We start from the raw sequence: 21,097 nt of genomic DNA on the forward strand, positions 1-21,097 counted from the left end.
TAGCACACTCTTTAGGCTGTTTCATCCCTGCTCCCATGTCTAACCACCATCTCCAGGCTGATGACTCACAGATCTCTATTCTTTTCACACAGAACTCTCCAATGAGCTTCAGACCTATAAAATCCACTGCTTATTAATAACCACCACTTGTGAGTTTTACGGGCATCTAAAATGCAACATGTCAAAAAATTAACTTCTGTCTTTCTCTCCAAACTGTCTCTGCCTTTTCATGCTCCTCGTTTCAGTGATAACACCCATTTAACTGTCAGCCAAGCACAAAACATAGCAATCATTCTTAACTTCGTCTTTTCCTTTCTTTTCCACATGCAATTAGTTACCATCTCCCATAAATTCTTCTTCTGAATGTCTTTAAATCCTATACTTTCTGTGTCTACTTAGTTAAGGCTCTCATCACTTCTTGGCTAGATTATTACAATTACCTCTAACCAATTACCCTCCAGATCATCTTCCACACAGTAGAGAAAGGGACTTTTCAAAAACACAAATCAGATCTAGTCAGTTCTTTTCCTAAAAATCGTTACTGGCCTCCTGCTTACCCTAACTGTTATGCAAGACCAACAACCCAATTCCCTGACCATCAGTCTTTGCCTATCCAGCCCCATCTCTTTCTAACCACACTCTAGAACTATACTTTAGCTACAATGAGCCATTCCATGTGTCTTAGCCCTATACAGTCAAGTTCCCATTGTTGGAGTTTTTCCACATGCTACATCCAGAACCTGGATTACTCCCCTAGTCTCATCTTTCCTTCCTTCTATTCCACTCTTTCCCAGTGCTCAGCCAATGTGTCTCTCCTCCAGGAAGTCCTCTTGGAATCCCACTCAGCCTGGTTAGTGGGCCCCTCCTGTTGCTCCCGTGACACTCCATGCTTTCTTCTACTGCAGCACACATCACATTGTTATAATAGTCTTGTTTCATGATAGACACCCCCGTCCAAGTCTTTAAAACCTGGGTCATTTGTCTTATTTTGCTTTATTTGTCTTAATCCTAATTCGGTGAGAATGACTGAAATACATCCATAATTCCCTTGGCACCATGAGTTGAAAACCTATTAAAATTAAAACATAAAGGTTGCCACATCTATACTGTCAGTGGGTGGGATGACTTCATTCATTTCATAAGCGATGATTATTGCATCTTCACTATGTGCAGCGTTTTTATGGAACAGGCACAGGTTTTGTCTTATCTCTGTGCCAACTGTGCTAATGTCTCCTCTACTTTCACCATTTTTATGTCCTTGCAACTTTTCTTCAAAAATTCAACCCCAGAAGTTTCTCAGCACTTCATTCATTCATGCATTCATTCCTAACTCTCCTTTCCTGCAAAGAAGTCATTTAGTGGGCAGTTGCTGACACTCTTCTTAGTAATGAGAATATGAGGATATAGGATCTAACAGAAATCTGGTCTTATAGAACTCAGCAGGGAAGACAAGTTTTTTTCCAGCCACAGGATAACCTTCCTCAGACCTGGGAGGCCATGCCAAAGAGAAGCATAATTCTTGCTCAGTGTGTCAATAATGGCTTAATAATTAATACTTCCACATACATTTTTTCTTTTCTTAGAATTTCAGCCAGTAAGGATGCTTTAAGGAGAAACAGAGTGTTTGTAGTTTAGAGGTCTAGAGAAGTATTTCATTTGGTTAAATACATAAATAAAATAAGTTTAAAAAAGGAATGTTTAGTCAATGGTGTGAAGAAGTATTAACATCACAGAGTGAAAGCATTGTGACTTGAGCAAGTCTGGACTATGACTCTATCACAGAAAGTTCAATCACAGAGGTCCTATAGCTCAGCATCTTTTTGTAAAAGGTTAAGTGACTTGCCTGAGGTGGTACAGACAGTATAACTGGTTAGTGATAATGCTATCAAGTGGGAATAAAAGACTGAGAAGAAACAGCTTCCTGTAATAATAAGCTAGCTCCTCCAACCCACCTTGGAGCCCTTTCTACAAACTGCTCAACGTTGGCATTTGGGGCATGAGACTTCACAACACTCTCCAGAATCCTTCCACAAACTTTTGCCTCCTGATGGATAGGAAGGCCTGGTTTGCCTCAGAGAGAGCCCTAGTTGTTGGCCGGGTCTGACTTGTCTGCACCACATGTACACAGCACTTCTCAAAGCATGTTCCTAAGACCACTAGCATCAGAATTCCATGAGATGCTTACTGCAACTTCAGATCCTGCGCCCTAACCAAGGTCGGATAAATCAGAACTCTGGGATGAAGTTCTGGAGTCTGTAATGTTTTAAAACACAAAAGTTTGAGAACCTTTGCGTTCTAAAAGGCAGGCGATAAGCCTGCCTTTCCCATGCAATCATTCGTAGTGGATTCAGGCAGAACTGATTCTTAACTATACCATCTGGGAAGCCTTGGACAAAGAATTTAGTCTCTTTGAGCCTCAGTGTCCTCATCTGTAAAACCAGGGGAATGGCCATACCCATTTATTCGTCATTCAGTGAGGCAATGCACATAAAGTGCTTAGCACAGAGTTGGCCACACTCTGAGTGTGGAATAAACTTTTGTATTCTGCAGAATGCAGAATCCATTTATTTATGAATGATCCCCGGAGTGGTGGCTTGATCCTTACCTAAAATAGAAAAAAAATCCTTAGGTTACTGGAGTGTAGGTCTCCTATTTAGTCAGGAAGGGTAACCTCTAGAGAGTCAATATGATATTGGGAGAAGAGCATAAGGTTTGAAATAAGAGAGACTTGATTTCAAATCTTGACTTTGTCAATTACTAGGAATGATTATGAAGGTCAAATGATACAGTAATTACAAAATGTCTCATAGAGCGTCTTGCATTTAGGAGGCACTCTCTAAATGGTCATTATTATCTTGTTATTATATTATCTTGCCTGTGATCCTTGACAAATTGCTTAGCTTTTGGGATTGTTTTCTTCATCTGTAAGGTGGGAATTATAATGTATCTAATCAAACAGATACATGGGATTCTCATTCCTTTTCAGGGGGAATAGAAACCAAGTAAATGCGAATTAAAACCACAGTGAGCTATCACCTCACATCTCTTAGATTGGCTATTATCCAAAAGCTAAAAGAGAACAAGTGTTGATGAGGATGTGGAGAAAATGGAATTCTTGCACACTGGTGGTGGGAATGCAAATTAATATTATCATTATGAGAAACAATATGGAGGTTCCTGAAAAAACTAAAAATAGAACTACCATATGACGCAGCAATCTCATTCCTGGGTGTATATCACAGGAATGAAATCAGTATGTATATAAGGAAATGAAATCAGTATGTCAAAGAGATATTCGCACTCTCATGTTTCTATTCCTGAACGACCCCCTACGGTGTGTCTACATTTTCTCTCAAACATCTCCTCTTCATTAATATTCCTTCTTCCTGGCTTATGGGAAGACATGCCTGCATTGAACTGTTTATGCTGAGCTGGTTTGATACCCTAGCTATGACCTGATGGTATTAGGGAATGGGAATACTTTGATATGCTACACACATGTATTTATTTTTCTTTTTCCTCCTTAAAAATTGACAAATTAAAAAAAGTATATACTTATGGAGTGCAACATGATGTTTTGAAATATGCATACATTGTGGAATAACTGAATTGAGCTACTTAACATATGCATTACCTCATACACACCATTTTTTTCCGAGGGAGAATATTTAAAATTTGCTCTCCTAGCAATTTTTTATTTCAATTACAATACATTGTTATTAACTATAGTCACCATGTTATAGAAGAGATCTCTTGAACTTATTCCTCCTATGTAATTGAAATTTTGTGTTTTTTGACCAATGTCTCCCCAATGTCCCCGCCCTCAGCCCCAGTAACCATCATTCTACTCTCTGCTGCTGTGAGTGCAATTTTTTTAGATTCCACACATATGTAAGATCATTCAACATTTGTCTTTCCATGTCTGGCTTATTTCTCTTAACATAATCTCCCCCAGATTTACCCGTGTTCACAAATAACAGGATTTCCTTCTTTTTAAGGCTGAGTTATATTCCATTGTGTATATAGATCACATTTTCTGTATCCATTTATCTGTTGATGGACACTTAGGTTGAGTCTACATGGTGACTATTGTGAATAATGCTGCAACCCACACGGGAGTGCAAATATCTCTTTGACATACTGATTTCATTTCCTTTAGATATATACCCAGGAATGGGATTGCTGGGTCATATGGTAGTTCTATTTTTAGCTTTTCAGGAACCTCCATATTGTTTCTCATAATGATTATATTAATTGGCATTCCCACCACCAGTGTGCAAGAATTCCATTTTCTCCACATTCTCATCAACACTTGTTCTCTTTTAGCTTTTGGATAATAGCCAATCTAAGAGACGTGACATCTCACTCGGGTTTTAATGCACATTAACTTGGTGATTAGTGATGCTGAGCAAGAATGCTCTTATTTAATACAAAGTCACCAAAGATGAAGAAATAAAAAGAGATTAAAATATATCTGGAAACCAGGAAGTAAGCAGAGAGGTAGGCAATGTCTTCAAGGGCTCAAATCCAGCAAATTTCCGCTGACAAATCTCTCTCTCTGGATCTCAGGTTTTTCATCTGTAAAATGAGACTATTCTACTTGGAGGTCCTAAGGGACCTATTTTTCTAAGTTCTGATCTTTGAGGTACCAAGCTACTCCATATGGTTCTGGAGTGCTTGCTGCCAGGAGGGCAGAAAGGAGAATCACCTGCCGCCTGGCAGGGTCTACATTCACATTCAGCTACCTCTAGGGGCTTCACCAGGGACTCAGCAGCAAACCGGGAGGAGACTAGGAAGGCCGAGGGAGCTAATTAAGAGCTCTTTGATTGATGAGGAGCAGGGGTGGGCCCAGGGGGTGTCATGCATTTTGCTTTTCAGACTTAGAATTGGCTCTAATGAGAGACCTATTGGATCTGAAGTGTAGCTTCTCACTATCCCCTAGATTGTCATGGGAAGATTTCCTAGGAGCTCACAGAGAAGGCTGGGGAAGAGATTGTGTGTGCAGAGCTTCAGGCTGATAGAAGAACAGCAAGTTAGCATTAGCTGAATGGTTCTGCGTAGCAAATGCACCTCGGTCTCTGGCGGTTGGATGGGCACTCCTCCCAGACTCTGATTCAGTTACGAAAGACTGGCGTCTCCATCCTTGTAGCAGCTACAGATCTAGGACAGGATGTGCCTGGGGTGAGAGGGCTAGCCAGGGCACCCGTCTGAGCATCGAGTCATAGCCTTCCCTTCAACTGGCTGTGCTCACCCAGTCTCATAGACAGGCTACCTGCTTCCATTTCCTATTCAACACATCACTTCTCAGCTACAGTAGCTACTGGGGCTACTGGAGCTCTATCGCGAATCTCAGCCTCCCACCTCTTTTACTGCCTCTTAACAGTCCCTGGGTGACCTGGCCCTGCCGCTGGTATCTTTGCTGATGACTGTCGTAAAGGCATGGCATACTCACTGGCTCTGAGTATCACACATCCAAGGGATCAGACCCATTGGCCTAAGTTGTTGAGCTCCTGCAGATAAGGTGTATTAGACCACAGGATGCCAAGGGGGCTGACTCCATGCTCTGCTCCTTCCTAGACGTCTTCCTCCCCTTCCCCACTGGGGTGTGCTGTGCTCTTTCCCACACTGACTGTTGCTGGTCCGAGCTACGAGGGTATTCGGTGCTGGGTGCAAGGGCTACAATGCTGATGAGAACAAGGCCCTTAGCTTCACTGGGCTAAAGTCCACTGGGGGACTGATATATTCACAGTTGACCAGAGTGTGACTTGAGGCAGAATGGCAGATGTAAAAACAAATGTCCTGGGGGTCATGGCGAGAATGTGGAGGGCAGAGAGTGGTATATTCTGGTCAGGGATAGTGGGGCTTCTGCTCCCTCTGCCACCGTCTCTGCCCACTCTTCCTCCTGCTCACCTTGCCCGAGGTGTGCCCCTTCCCTGCTGTTTCTTGAGTACACCCAGCAGGATTTGCATCCCTGGTGTCTGTGTGCGTCCCCCCTTTGTTTCATTCAAGTCTCTATGCAAATGTCAACCCTCTTATCAAAGAAGTCTCCCTTCATCTCTCTGTCTACAGGAGTTCTGTTCTATCTCTGTTATGCTCTGTCACCATACACTGCTTATTCTTTCTAGCACATTTCACTATTTGACATATGATGGATGTTTATTTGTATATTTGTTTATTTTTTGTTTCTTCCAACTAGAATGTGAGCTCCATCAAGGCAGGAATTTAATATCATTTTCTGCTGAATCCCCAGCACCTGGAAGGGGACCTGGCACATTCTAGGGGCTAAATTGATACTTGGTCAATGAATGGGTGAACAATACAAAGGCTCCGAGCAGATAGTAGACGCTAGGCTGACCTTGACAAGTGGGTGGGATTGAGTTGAGTTGGGTAGGCATTCCAGGAGGAAGCATTAGCCTAGGCACAAGCATGGGAGCCAAGTGCAGGAGAAATACAGCTGGTGAAAGGTAATTGAAGGAGGAAGAAATGAGGGTTGGTGGCCAAATAAGGAAAAGAAACTCTCACTCACTTTGTGATTGTTTCGGTCGCCCACCCATCCACCTCTCTCACCTCCTCTTCTCCTCCATTCCAAACACTGCATATCCCTCAAGGCTCAGCCAGAGTCTTACCTCTGTAATAAACCATCAGGCACATGCTTTGACATCTCATACATTTTGGTGACAGTCCTGCCTTTGTCACTGACAAGCTGTGTGACCTTGCAGGCAGTATTTCTTCTTATAGCCTGTGTGACCCTTACAAGCAGTATTTCTTCTTATAGCCTGTGTGACTCTTACAAGCTGTGCCACTCATGTAACTGCTACCTGCTCTCAGCATTTCAGGTTTACTTCATTGATCATGAACTTTTTTAGGACTTGGCCCCAGTTTTACATCAGCATTATGAAAAAGCAATTAAAAACAACCCCCAGGATTAGGAGAAATGCAGGGGTGAATCTGATTTTTGGTTCTACCCCCTGTCTAGCTATGTGCTTGGGCAAATCACTTAAACTTGCTAGACCTCAGTGTACTTATCTGTAAAACTGGAGTTAAAATACTGTCTTCGTGGGGTTGTTGTGAGGATTAAATACAGTTCCATTTAAAGTGCTTAGCACAGGGAGGTGCTCAAAATAATTAGATCTTGCCTCCCTCATTGTTAGTTCTCATTCTTAACCCTCTCCCCTGCCAAAGGTATCCGAGCTCCCAGCAGCGTGAATCTTCCCATGTGGCCAACTCTACAACTCCCCATAGGACCTATACCAACCCAGGCATCCAGGGTTCTTGCTAATTAATGGGTTGAATTTTCAAGCAAACTTAACCTCTCAGAGGAGATCATAAGCCCCATTAATAAGAGGAGGCCTTCTCAGGTCTCTTGTAAAGCAGCCTCGGGTGTCATGCAGAATTCATCATGACAATCCAAATGCGATGGCAAAAGTATGTTTCCATTTGAAAACCCCGATTATTCATTTGCTAATGCAAGCTGGTGCTGAGGCAGGGGTGATATTTTTATTTATTTGTGGTTCAGTGTTTGTTCTTGTGATGATGTGCTTATCCTTCTTCCAAGGGCTTTTTGGAGCCCATCCAGCAAATGGGGTGCGTTTATTTGCTTAGATTCTAATTACATTATAGAACAGCCAGGGATGGCACATTGCAGTTTTTCTAGTCTGCCTTTCTTCCAAAGCACTTGGGAAGGTGGATGGAAGAGAAATGTGATAAAGCAAGTGTCTCTGTTTAGCTGGTAAATGAGGACCAGAGGTTGTGAGTGGGGCCACTTTGAGGGTGAAAAAGGCCTAAATCATCCTTTTCAGTTACTTGCCATGAAAATACCTCACCTTATGATCATGTAGGTCAATGGGAATTCTGTATCTGCAGGTATACCCTGAAGAAAGTACTTCTTTCTTTCTATATTCACATAGTAATAAATCATAATACTTACTGAGCTCCTTTTATATTTCAGGTACTGTTCTAAGCACATTACTTGCATTACTTCGTTTGAACGACATAAAAATATTTTTAGATAAGTATCTTTGTTATCACCATGTAACAGATACAGAAATGGGAGCATACAGAGGTTAACTTGCTCATGGTCAGTTCCTAAATGGTGGAGTTAGGTGTCATAACCAGGCAGAATGGCTTTAAAGCAGTGCTTTGAACTGTAGTAATTTATTAATATTAATATAACACATTGATATTTATTATTAATATAGTAATAGTGTATAAACAATTGACAGATAGTTTAATTGATAGATGATTGTGGCCAAGTGTGCGTTTAAAGAATTTTTATTGATATATAATAGTTGTACATATTTTTGGGGTATACGTGATATTCGGATACCTACATGCAATGTGTAATGATCAAATCAGGGTAATTGGGATGTCCATCACAAGTCTGCCATGGGATTCTCAATTCATTTTTTTTCTTCCTGGCTGCTTGGCTCAGACTACACTTCCCAGCATCCCCTGCAGTGAAATGTAGTCAGGAGACCAGATAACCAATGGAACAGGAGTAGAAGTAATGCATGCAGGCCGAGCGCGGTGGCTCAAGCCTGTAATCCCAGCACTTTGGGAGGCCGAGGCGGGCAGATCATGAGGTCAGGAGATCGAGACCATCCTGGCTAACACGGTGAAACCCCGTCTCTACTAAAAATACAAAAAAAAAAAAGCCGGGTGTGTTGGCGGGCGCCTGTAGGCCCAGCTACTCAGGAGCCTGAGGCAGGAGAATGGCGTGAACCCGGGAGGCGGAGCTTGCAGTGAGCCGAGATCGCGCCACTGCACTCCAGCCTGGGGGACAGAGCAAGTCTCAAAAAAAAAAAGAAGTAATGCGTGCAACTTCTGTATTCCATGGTTAATAAGCAGTATCCAGTCCTGGACTTCGCCTGTTTCCTCCCACTGATTGGATATGGTTCACAACCGGGTTTGCCTCAGAAGCCTCACGTTGAGGTTCTCCCACCCCAGCCTGGTTCCCATGATGCTTTTATGAAGCAGAGGCTGACTACCTGCCTTGCGGTGTTCTGGGAGAGAGTCGTCAATTTCCTGGCCCTTTACGTGATTGAATTGCTGAGTCTCTGTTATGGAGCCCTTACTCCAACTAATATAGTGACTTTTTTCCCCCTTTCATAGAATGAAATAATTTTTGCCTTTAAAGGTAATCCAGACTAACTTTTGAATCTGTCACCTGATACAGCACATGCTGAAGACCTTTACTTGTAGATGGCTGACTTCCTACTGAGTCTGCCTATTCTATATTTAAAAGCTCTATTATTAGAATGTTTTCTGAAGTTTAAATTCTAAGCTAAAATGCAATTCACATGCATGGCTCCAGTGCTCCTTGAGGCCATATAAAACAATTGTGATTCCCTGCCCTACATCAAGAGCCTTCTATTTTCTGAAAACAATAGTCATGTTCCATAGATGCTCTCCTGGGCTAAATGTTCTCCATTCCTTCAAGCTGTCTTATAACATTGTTTTGAGATCCACGTACCTACTTCTGACCATACTCCCCGGTGTCTGTGGTCCTTGAAACATAGTGATTCAGGACAAATGCCAACCTTGCTACACATGTGGTTTGCCCAGCTTGGAAAACAACAGAATAATCACCCCTTATTTTCTTTTCCATGCTTGTTTTCATTCATCTTGATATAAATTCAACAAACTTTCCATGTGTTCCATGATCTTCAGAACTTGCAGACATGGTTTCGGTATATGCTAGGCATGGCTGATTTACTTTGATCTTTCTGAGGCCTGCACTGTCTTATTGTCCTGTCTGAGGAAAACTGATTTTGGGACACAAGTTCAGGACTTACCAAATATCCCTCTTTAATCCCATACTGTGCCATTTACTTCCCACACTGTCCAGGCAACACTGCTCCCTCTTGATCCTGCCATCTGATATTTTTTCCCAGGAAGATGATTGAGCAGTAGAAAGAGTTTTGACAGCCTCTAGAAAATAATAAATAAGCTTTAATTTGTCATTCACCAACCCCAACACTGGCAAGCCACATACCACATCATTTATCACCAACCTAGTATTTAGTTTATGTGCATAAAAAGAACATTTTTAATACCAGGGATGACTTACTTGACCTTGCAAACTGTGTTACTTAGACTATTATTGTATTTAGTGATGGGTTATTAAAAAAATCATGCCTTATACAATAGAACACCTTTAAGTCTCTAACTTAGGTTTGAATAATTTCCTGATAGGTAGTAAAGGAAACAGTTAATCAAAATTAAAGATACTTTAGACAGTCTGAATGGAATAAATGGATGTGGCATATGAGGGTATTAAAAGTGTCCACAGAAGAAAGAACACTTTGAGTTTCTCTTGGAAACACTAATTTCCTGTATACTCTCCCTCTTCAAGTTTATCTCTATAATCTGTTTCATCCCACTGTATGTTACTCTTTCTCTCCATCTCCCGTTTCCCATCTCCTAGCTTTCTCTCCCTCTCTCTCACACATACACAGACACAAGGATGGCCAGAAGGTTGTTCTGCATGGCTACTTTCTCCATACATTTTCAGCTTTGCTTTTAGGTGTCCTTGGTGTTTCTGGTTAGGTATCCCCTGGTAACTCCTGTGACCACTGCCTGTTCAGATCTGACCCTGATGATTCTCATCCCTGGCCAGGTCATTTCTTGGCTTCCTAGTAGAGTAGAGGGTGATGTCTTCATTTCTGACATGGACAGACGTTTTATAGACTTGTCACCTTCCCTGGAACTACTTGGGAGTCAAGAAGATTCAGTAGCTCAGTTACCAAGACTGAGGATGCACAAGAAATAGATAAAAAGACCCAATATTCTATTATTTCCAGGAAAACTGAAGAGCGATTGGTATAGGAACAGGGTGAGATAGGTGCTTTTGGTCAGGGGCTGCAGGCATATATGTTCTGCGAGGACAAGTGTCAGTTGGCTGAAGCTGCTGTAACAAAATACCATAAACTGTCTGGCTTCAACAACAGCCATTTATTTCTCCCAGTTCTAGAGACTGGGAAGCACATTTGGTTCCTGGTGAGGGCTCTCTTCCTAGCTTGCAGATGGGCACTTTCTTGCTGTGTCCTCTTGTGGTGGAGAAAGACACAGCTCTAGCCTTTTCCTCTTCTTGGGCACTAATCCTATCATAGGGCTTCCACCCTCATGGCCTCATTTGACCCCATTCCCAAAGGCCACACCTCTTAGTAGCCTCACAGTGAAGTTACAGCTGCAACGTAAATTTTTGGGACCACAAACAAACATTCAGTCCATAAACACAAGAAAAATGGACCTGCTCTTTTTACATCCCAACTTGGAGTCCCAGCTCTGCCACTTACTAGCAAGAAACATTAATCCTCCAAACCTCAATTTCTCCCTCTATAAAATGGGACTCTGAGAATTTATGTTGGAGGTCTTTGTGATGTATAAATGCTCAGGACATGTCACTTCCTATCTATCTCCTTCCCTTAGAAGCTAGATCACACTTCTGTTCATCATTTGCCTTTGAGTAATAAGATATACTTTGCCAGGTTAGGCTTATCAGTAAAGTTTGCATTAAACTGGAAGAGTTTTGAGGCCAAGTGTGTGGATAAAAAAAAACAACAACAATATCTTCCCAGTGAAGCTAATTAGAAAAGAGGGCAGCGAGCCCATTTCCTCTGTAAATGCAGTCTCTCAGTATCCACTCAGTATCCTCTTAAGTCTTATCAGTGATTTCATAAATTTAAGAAATCAGTGATTAGAAAATTTGCAGTTTCCCCACCACCGCCCCCCCGGCCCCACTACTAACAAACAAGTTGGGTGTGAATGAAAACTGGGCTTTGTAAATGCCAGGAACAGTCCATGATGACTATGTGATGCCCTTAGTAAAGATTTGTCTGTTGAACATATATTTACTTAGAACCTCCATGTGTTGCATTTTAATGTGGAGGCTGGAGAGTCACAATTTCAATGGTGAGTAACATAGGGTGCCCTGGCTTCATTCATGCTGTTCTCTCTGCCTTGAATATCCTTCCTCCTGACCCCCTTGTCTGCCTGGAAAACTGCTATTCATTCAAAATTGTTTATACATCATATTCTGTCTGATGCCTTCCTCATTCCTCCTAAGTATAATTACTCCCTCCTCTGGGTTCTCATGGTGTTTGCTCATAGTTTCATTTTAACATTTATCACACAGGTCTCTAGGCTTTTGTACAGCAGGGATTGTACCTTAATAATTATACTTTTGAGACCTTGTATGAGTCTCAGTAAACATAGTGCTCAGTGAATGAATGAGTGAAAGAATGACAAATCTCTGTCCTAGAGAACTCAGGTTCTGGTAGGGAAAGAGCATTTATATTTCATATAGATTCTATAACAAAAATAAATGGCAAGTTTTATTATGCACATTTTACAGATGGGAAAACTGAGTCTTGCAGAGGTTAAAAAACTTGCTAAGGTCACACAATGAGTAATTAGAGGATTGGGGATTAAAACTGAAGCCATTATTCTTCCCACTTCTCCATGGACACAATTAACTGTGATAAACTGATCTGAGGATTCTGGGAGCCATGTGACCTAAGAAGAAATCCACATTCTGCAGAATTGAGAGTGTCATAAGAAGGTTGTAGGTTCTTCCAGGTCTGGGATAGATGGAGGAGGCTCAGAATGGAAATTAAGGAGGTGATGGCCTCTGACTGATCAGAAAATTGAGACTCAAATGGGACTTGGGATTACCTGAAGCAAGGCCATCCACCTCCTGAGGCCAGCTCTGCCAAATTCATCCCCCCCCTTCCCCCAGGGGTGAGGGCAGCCTGAGAGACCTGAGAAGGAAGGAGAGATCATATTAAATCCAGAATATCTATTTGGTAGAGTGGAAATGCCCTGATGTTTGATCCCATTTACTTGAGTAAGACTTTATATCCAGGCATCGCAGGTTTTAAATTACATGTCAGAGGCAATTTTGCTCTCTGGATGTGACAGGTGGGGTTGTCCTTCAGGCAAGCCAACATGAGCTTAGTGCTCAGCCTCTCCCCGTCTCCACGAAGGGAGGCTTCTTGGTTTCATTCATTCAGTAAACCTTTGCTGAGCATCTCAGCATGGCCAGGCCCTATAGTAAGGGTTGGGCATATAGACAGGAATAAGACCTCTTGGTCTTAAGAGGCTCTTAACATGATCATACTAATGGCTACTATTAATATGTTGATTCCTTCAACATGTATTTGTGGTGTGCTTCCTCTGTGCAAGGCACTGGATCAGGCACATGGGATCTATCAGGGAACAGGACAGACAAAAAGCCCTGCCCTGTAGCAGCTTATATCCTAACGGGGAGAGAGAGAGACAATAAATAATAAACATGATAAATAAGTTAGATTAAGAATGTAATAAATGCTAATTAAAATGGGAAATAAAAGGACAGGGTTGTAGAAATTGGAGTGCTGAGAGTGAGGGAGGGTTGCAATTGTGAATAGGGTGGTGGGATGACACCTCATAGCTGATGGCATTAGATGAAAAATGTGAAGGGGGCAGAATGAACCACAGTGATATCTGGGGAAAGTGAAGCAGAGGGAATAGCTCTCACAAAAGAGCTTGGATGGAGTGTGCCTGGTGTGTGTTGAGACACAGCAAGGAGCTCCCTGTGGCTAGAGCGGAGTGAGTGAAGGAGAGAGTAAGAAAGGAGATTAAGAGGAAATGGGGGTGGGCACAGCCTGTGAGGCTCTGTGCACCACTTCCAGGCTGTGGCTTTGATTCTGGGTGAAATGGGGAACTGTATAGAGACATAGATGTGCTCTTCCTTACAAGGGGAGAGCTTCACTCTCAAATTCCTCCACAGACTGGGGCAGAGAGACCAGGTAAGAGGCTATTGTATACTCCAGGTGAGAGACGACAGTGACTAGGTTAGCTTGGAGCTGTGGAGGTGGTGAGAGGTGGTCAGACTGGGGACTGCAGGCATCATGCTGTGCAATTGACCTCAAAAATGCATTTCTTCTAACTGAAATTTTGTAGTCTTTGATGTTGGTCATTGAATTCTTAATATAACCCCAGGAGATAATATTTTTCTTTGTTACTGATGAGGAAACTGAGGCTTAGTTTCAGGCCACTTGCCCAAGGTCATGCTACTAATCAATTGTAGAGCTGGGTCTCAAACTCAGTGTCCTTCTGGGATGAACAGTACCATTGGTGCCATTGGTTGACCAGCCTGCGTTGTACTGCATCAACTGCTAAGCTGTGTTGGGACAGAATTTTGGGGGCAGAGGCAGGATTTTTCTGGTAGTGACAGTGCATTTGAAATCTGGAGGGTTAAAGAAGCACATCCCATTAGTGTGGGTGGGTGAGCATGAGTACTCGATTCCAAAGGAACCCCAGGCTCTACATCAGAGTTAAGGAGAGTTGGAATCAGAACCAGAGAGTGACAGAGGCAGGAAAGGAAACCAAGGTGTGTCGATGCCTCCAGAATATTCTGGTCTTCGTAGCCCAGCCTCTTCCCCGTCTGTCCTCAAAAACCTTCCAGGGCTACATTGGTGAGTCTGACGCACAGAGTTAGACATCTTATTTTAAATTATCTTCTATATAATCCCATTGGGAGGTCAGCAAAATAGTTTTTGCAGGTTTGGGAAGATTTCCCAGAAGGAAGGGTGTTTTCCAAAGCCCAATGTATGCAACAGGCAGTTAATAGGAACCCAGTGGGACTCTGAGGGCCCCGAGCGCCCTAGCCCAGAGCAGGTAAGTAATAAAAGGTAAAATAAATGTCCTGTCCACATCTCCGTGCCTTTCTCAGCTTTGGATATTTGTTTCCATGGAAGGGAACTTTTTGTTTTGATCTTACTTCTGAACATGAGGAATCGAGCGGAGCAAGGATGGAGCAACCCAGAAGGCTTTCGTGGCCAGTCCTATTTATAGAATTTTCAAGGTGTAAAAGGACACTAAATTACAGTTCTCAGCTGATGCATTAATCTCTCCTAGCAATCCTGACATATAGCCTGTTCTTGCATGCTTTCAGTGATAGAGAACTTCTTAGACTACTGATCGTGAAGAGACAGTTTACAGTTAAAAGCAAATAGGCTTTGGAATTAGATATGGGAAAAAATCCTACTGCCATTCAATACCTGAATCTCTTAATTTTTTAGCAAGTTCCTTGATTTTTGGAGCCTTAAATCTCCCATCTGTGAAACAGAAATGGCTTCCCTTTCTAGTAGGTTGTTGAAAGGAACAAGCCAGGCAGGATAGTTTTATGGTCAAAAAGCCTGAGCTGAAGGCAGACTGCCTGAGTTCAAATCTCTCTTCTGCTCAAAACCTGAGTATTTCTGAGCGATTTACCTAAACTCTCTTAGGTCTCATGTTGTTTAACTCTAAAATGAAAGTCAGAATACGGTATTACCAAATTCATAAGCAGGCTGGGCTGCTGCCAGTTAATACATCACCTGGATGTGCATTAGCAAAAGGTTTTCCTTCCTCCGGGTGGACACAGCTCCACACCTGCACTCATGATTTGTCAAGAAGCATGCCTCTCAGCCAAGTGGACCCTTTCTGCAGAACATGCCTGCATAACAGTTCACAGTGACCCTGCCCACGGTGTTAATTCCTGTGCGCCACCCAGAACATTGAGTCCTGTAATAAACATTCAACATTAGTAGTTATAATCATGTAAAAGTAAAGTATCATCTCCTAAGACAGTCCATTTTATTGTTGGAGAGCTTGGACTATTTTGTCCCTATATTGTGAGACGAAATCCATTTTCTAACCAGCAGATTTCCAGATTTCCACACCATACTCTGTGGCTTCATAGATGAAGTCTAAGCTCTCTTCTGCAACATCACCAGCGGCACTGTTCTTCTTGTTCTTGTAGAAAATTGTTAAAAGGTCCCCAATTCTCCACCTCTCTCTGTGGCCTTGGCCATTGGACTTTGCATCTCCTTTGGTCAAGAGTTAGAATCCACTTTCTCATCTCTTGAATCTGGGTTGGCGTTGGACTTAGCCTTTTGTGCTTCCATTCTTTCTTGGAACTTTGCCACCACCATGTGAACAAGCCCAGGCTAGTCTCCCGGGTGATGGTGGACCCATGAGCCACATATCTCCATTGCTTCATTGATAGCCAGGCAGATGCCAGACATGTGAGTGAAAGCATTCCAGACCAGCTGTTCCCTAAATGACTCACTAGATGACCACAGATACAACAGCAAGGCCAGCTGAGATTAGCCAAGCCTGGCTCACAGACTTGTGAATGAAAATCAATGCTTACTGTTACATGCCTCTGAAGTTTGGGGGTTATTTGTTATGCTGAAATGTGGGGGCACTAGATAACTGATACAGGTCTGGACTTATTGTTGGTTGTGTCCAAACTATGTCCTTACTGCAGATGGAATTCAATCTAGTCCCTGTGATTAATATTTTCCTTTCTCTATGTCCCGCTGCCCACCTAGGTCTGCCCTATCCCTGCAGCTAAAGTGATTATTTGCTCCCCACAATTCTTTCCCTGCCACCTCCTGGATGAGACAGTGGGGGCAAGACATGTTCTGGAGAAACACAGCACTGGCCCTGGGGCTTTCTGTCGGCTGGTCTCAATTTCAAAGGACATTTTGATTCTGGCACCACCACACACAGTGCTGGGCTTAATGACATCTCAGTGCTCCCACTGGAAAAACCCTGGTTTTTCCAAGGGTGTATAACTTACCTATTATGACTCGGTCTAGGGTAAAACTGGGCAAACAAGCCTTCCTGCCTGAAGGCGATTTTGATTTTTAAATTATGAAATAAATCATCCTGAGCTTTTATGTTTTTGGGGGGTTGGTTTGTGTTTTTCTCTTTTGCTCCAAACTTCCACTGTAGCTTTCTGGCCTTGGGATTATTTTTCACTTGGCTCTCTTCTCACCCGAACTGTATTTGTTTTGTAAAATGACAAATCACCCCTGTATGCTCCAGGCCAGAACCTGTGCTGGAAGAGCATATGGGCACAGAAGAAGTCAGAAGTAAAGCAACAGAGGTTGGCTTCACTTCAACAGTGGAGCTCAGGGTTCAGCAGGTAGAAGAAAAGGAAGAATTCTCAAGCCATGTAGGTATGAGGACCAGGTTTGAATACACATTTGCCTGATGCTTAAGTCCCTGCTGTGGTTGATCTGTTTTTCTTATTATGCCTGGGTATTGGTTTCCTCATTTAAAAAATCCCTCTAGAGTTGTGAAGACCAAACGTGTTAAACCTGCAGTTCCCAACCTGTGGGTCAGACACTTCTCCATGGCTATGGGTTTATTGTTTAGCGGTCTACAGTTGTCTGATCTGATGTCTCACAAATTCATATGTTCATTTTTAAAAAAATGTATAAATAGGCATAAATTCCTTTAAAGCATCTCCACCTTCATCATAGATTGTAGCCATTAAATACCTTAACAATTAGTGAGTATTAAGTACATCACATCTATCATGGAGGAGGAGACTGGTTACATTTTATTCTAGATTATGTGTGAAGGAGTCTCTGCACATGAAACCTTCAGGAAGCAATGTTGAGATATGAAAGGAGTAAGGGTGCCTGAACATTTGGGCATGGGGAATGTATGTAGGACAAAGTATTTTCCTCTTGGGGATATTGACCAGGTTTGTGGATAGGAATTAAGGTGGTTGCAAAGGCTGCAAGCCTAGGAAAGCACTACCAATATAGTCAATGGCAGGATCCTGATTGACTGGGAACCACAGCCTCCAACTGTAATTATGGTGACAGCTATCCACGTTAAGGAAGACAAGCTATCAGTCCAAAACAGGACACAGAACTGGGAGAAGGTGACAGTCTAGCTACTCATTGGAAATTGCCTGTACTGAAGGAGGGACACAGTTTCCAGAGGGCTATGGTTTAAGCAGACATCTGTGCAGAATGTGCATCCTCAGCCAGCCTGCTGTCACCTCACTCATCAACACCTTGAACCTCCCTCTCCACGTCCTTCCATGATGCCAACAAGTCATCAGCATGCTGATCTCTCACACCCGCTGCTTCCTAGTCTCCGGGGATCCTTTCGTCACCCAATGTCAGCCATCCACCATTATGGCCCTGCTGTTTCCTGAAGCAGAAATTTAAAATTTTAACACCTCACTTCCCAACCACAACCTCCAGTCATTTCCGTTCTCATTCACATTTTCTCAGAGCCTTCTAATCTTTGACCTTCCACTTTCTTCCTATCCATCAACCTCATCTTGCCTTTCTCCCCTTTTCAAGCCTAACCCCCATGACCCTTCGCTTTGATCTCTCTTGCCAATATTTTTAATTTCCTATCCTCATTCTCTTCCTAGCTCATCAGCTTATCAAGACCTCCACCTGGGATCACCCGTCATTCTGCCCTTTTGAATTCTGAGCTGACATCACCTCTGGGTATATCAATGAACCACACAGACTCAGCCAACAGAAAACCATGGAGAAGAGATCTTGTTATCATTACTGAAATTTTGATTTTAAATGGAAGGTTTATTTTGAGCCAAGAAAAAGCTGGTGAGAAAGAAGCAAATGAACCAAGTATTTGTTTATGTGCTTCACATTACAAGGCTGGTTAAATGATTTTATTCATTAGTAATTAGTCTATTCAACAGCACTGTGAAGTAGGTATTATTGCTCTCATTGTTTATATTAATCAGAGTGACACTAGGAATACTGCTAATAATGGTAACTTGCATTTCTTGGGCATTTTCCAGGTGCTAGGATCTGTGAACACCAATGTAAATTTCACTCAGATTTGATTTTCAAGTACAGATGAGGAAGTTAATGCTCAGTAAGTCCATGTGACTTGCTATTGTCAGACAGCCTGGGCTTGGTCATCTGATTGAAAAAACAGTGGGCTTTGCATAATGCTATGCTGCTATAGGTCATGGGGCTCAGATTGGAGAAGAAATATGAAATATTTACAAATGTGAACCTGAAAGAGCCAGTTCTTCAAGATGAATCCCAAGAGCCTGAGCCTAAATTTAAAATAGTCAAGCAGTCATTTGCTAATTAGAGGTCACACAGATCTTTTAGTTCCCAGATAACTCATTCCCCTGGTTTAACCCTGGGACCTTCAGAACTCCCAAATGTCTAATCTCACCTGCCTTGGCCAATCAGGGATCAGCTATATCAACCAATCAGAACTAAGCAAGTTTGAATGCTTCATTTGCATAAATGAACCTGATTGGGAACCTGGGTATGAATTTTCTCTATAAAAGCAAAACTCTCCCTTTGTTCTCTGGAAGGCACCTTTCTTTTACATTGAAGGTTGTATCTTCCCAGTTTGTAACCAATTCTCTGGAATAAAGTCTCTTTCCTCAAAATTTCTTTTTAGATAACTTTTGTTCACATGTGCCCAGGGTAACAAAGCTAGGAAGTGGTAAGCTTGGGAGTTAACCCAGATTGGTTTAGTCTCATGTTGCTTATGTGGTCAGATTCACCAAATTGGATATTGTTTCTTCAGATTTTCCTTTTGCTTTTACCAAAGTTACACTGTAGTAAAGTAACTGCTTCCCTTTCTCTCAGACTAAACTTTTATACAGCCCCAATATTTATTGGTGCTTCCAACACGTCCTATTATATTATGCAAATCACTATTTGGTGGATATTTATAAATTCTCTACAAATGGCTTGTATGTGAAGACCTCAGTCATGACCTCAGCCTGGTGGGCACCAGTTCCACTTTCTCAGAGCAGTGGATTCAGGGGCCAGCGTGGCCTCTGTTTGCATCTGAGGGTGGGTGGCCTTGAGACAGATACCTGGGGTGACAGTGACTGCTGTGGTTTCAGTCCATTTCTTGGAAGATATCCTGCCTTCTCCAACCAGTGGACTCCTTGTCCTTCCCTAACAACCCTGTCTCTAATATTTGTGTGATTCTGGGTCATAGTTCGTTCTGTTTCATGTATCATGAATGCTGTTTCTTGACTCTTTGCATGTAAAAACTCACTCAAAACCTAGCTCAAATGTTACATTTATTTTCTGGGTTTTTATAGTCCTTTGACTAACTCTTCACCTTTCTTCATGTGGGCACAGTTTTTTTGAAGCATACGGTTAGTTGAGGAGTGTTTGTGTCAGTCTCTCAACTTCAAATCTGCTACTAGCTATGCAATACTGAGAAGGCCACTTAATCCCTCCATGCCTATGTTTCTGTGTTGATAATTTTGGAGATGATATTTACTTAATGGCTAAGAATGTTATGCAGCAATGTTGGTTGTGAAAGTGCTTGGCAGATTAGAAGGTGTGGTGGTCACTGTTGGGTGGCTGATCCAACCTTTATTCCCAATTCTTTCCTCCCTGGCTTCCTTTTACCCTATAGGCTAGAAATGCTAAATACTCACTCTCCAGCTTCCTTTGCAGCTAAGGCTGGCTATGGAACCTAGGAAGAACCAAAGGAGCACACACGGAAGTCCTCTGGGAGGCTCTGCACAGTGCTTGAAGTGAAAGCAGTTATATGATAGCAATGCAACAAGTTAACACAAAAACAATGATCTCTAGCCTTTTTGTCATGTCAGATAACTAACGTCTTTCTTTATCATGTAAGCCACTATTATTTGTGTATTCCATTACTTGTGGTTAAAAGCATTCCTGATAGTGTAGATTCCCAATAAGTGTTTACTGAATATGAACCTGTATTGCATTGTGAATCTTGGGGGCAAAATTCAATAAAATTATCATCTCTGCTCTCCACAGTTTTTAGTGTTTGTGTCAGTTTCTCAACGTCAAATCTCTGGTACTAGCCAGAGTACCAAATCTCTGGTATTGAGACGGGCATTTAATCCTTCCATGCCTCTGGATTGTTACACAGTTGGGCTCAAAACATGTTGAGTGGAATTATATTCTCTTTCTTCCTCCCAATTACAAAACCTGAGTACATCTAACCAATCTCCCTCCTTCTAGTCTTTGCTCCAATCTATCTATCTTTTGTACAGACACCAGACTGATGACAACATTTTCTCTTCTCTAAATTCTTCAATAATTCCCCATGGGTTTCACATTAAAGTCAAAAACACATGTATAAGGTAATAAAGTTTCTCAACAACTTAATTCTGATCTACATTTTCAACCTCACCTCGCATCGCATCTTTACCTCCTCAGTGCCACACACGCTTGTTTTTTTTTTTAATTGTCCTTTCTTTAAGCAGGCATGTTCCCACATTTTTCCCCCCAACTTAGAATACCTCTGCCTCGTCTCTATTCATTCC

General features: G+C 42.2%; 1 long non-coding RNA gene across 1 annotated transcript in view; it reads left to right on the forward strand.

Annotated features, from left to right (window-relative positions):
* Window positions 1-20,584, forward strand: part of LOC115835954 — a 242,463-nt gene extending 221,879 nt beyond the window's left edge. Inside the window, exons 4-5 of the long non-coding RNA XR_004030929.1 lie at window positions 16,858-16,991; window positions 18,220-20,584. This is a non-coding gene — a long non-coding RNA (uncharacterized LOC115835954). The remainder of the gene's footprint in view (window positions 1-16,857; window positions 16,992-18,219) is intronic.
* Window positions 20,585-21,097: the final 513 nt, after the last annotated feature.

This window comes from Nomascus leucogenys, chromosome 7b (genome assembly GCF_006542625.1).
Source record: "Nomascus leucogenys isolate Asia chromosome 7b, Asia_NLE_v1, whole genome shotgun sequence".
Taxonomy (NCBI): domain Eukaryota; kingdom Metazoa; phylum Chordata; class Mammalia; order Primates; family Hylobatidae; genus Nomascus; species Nomascus leucogenys.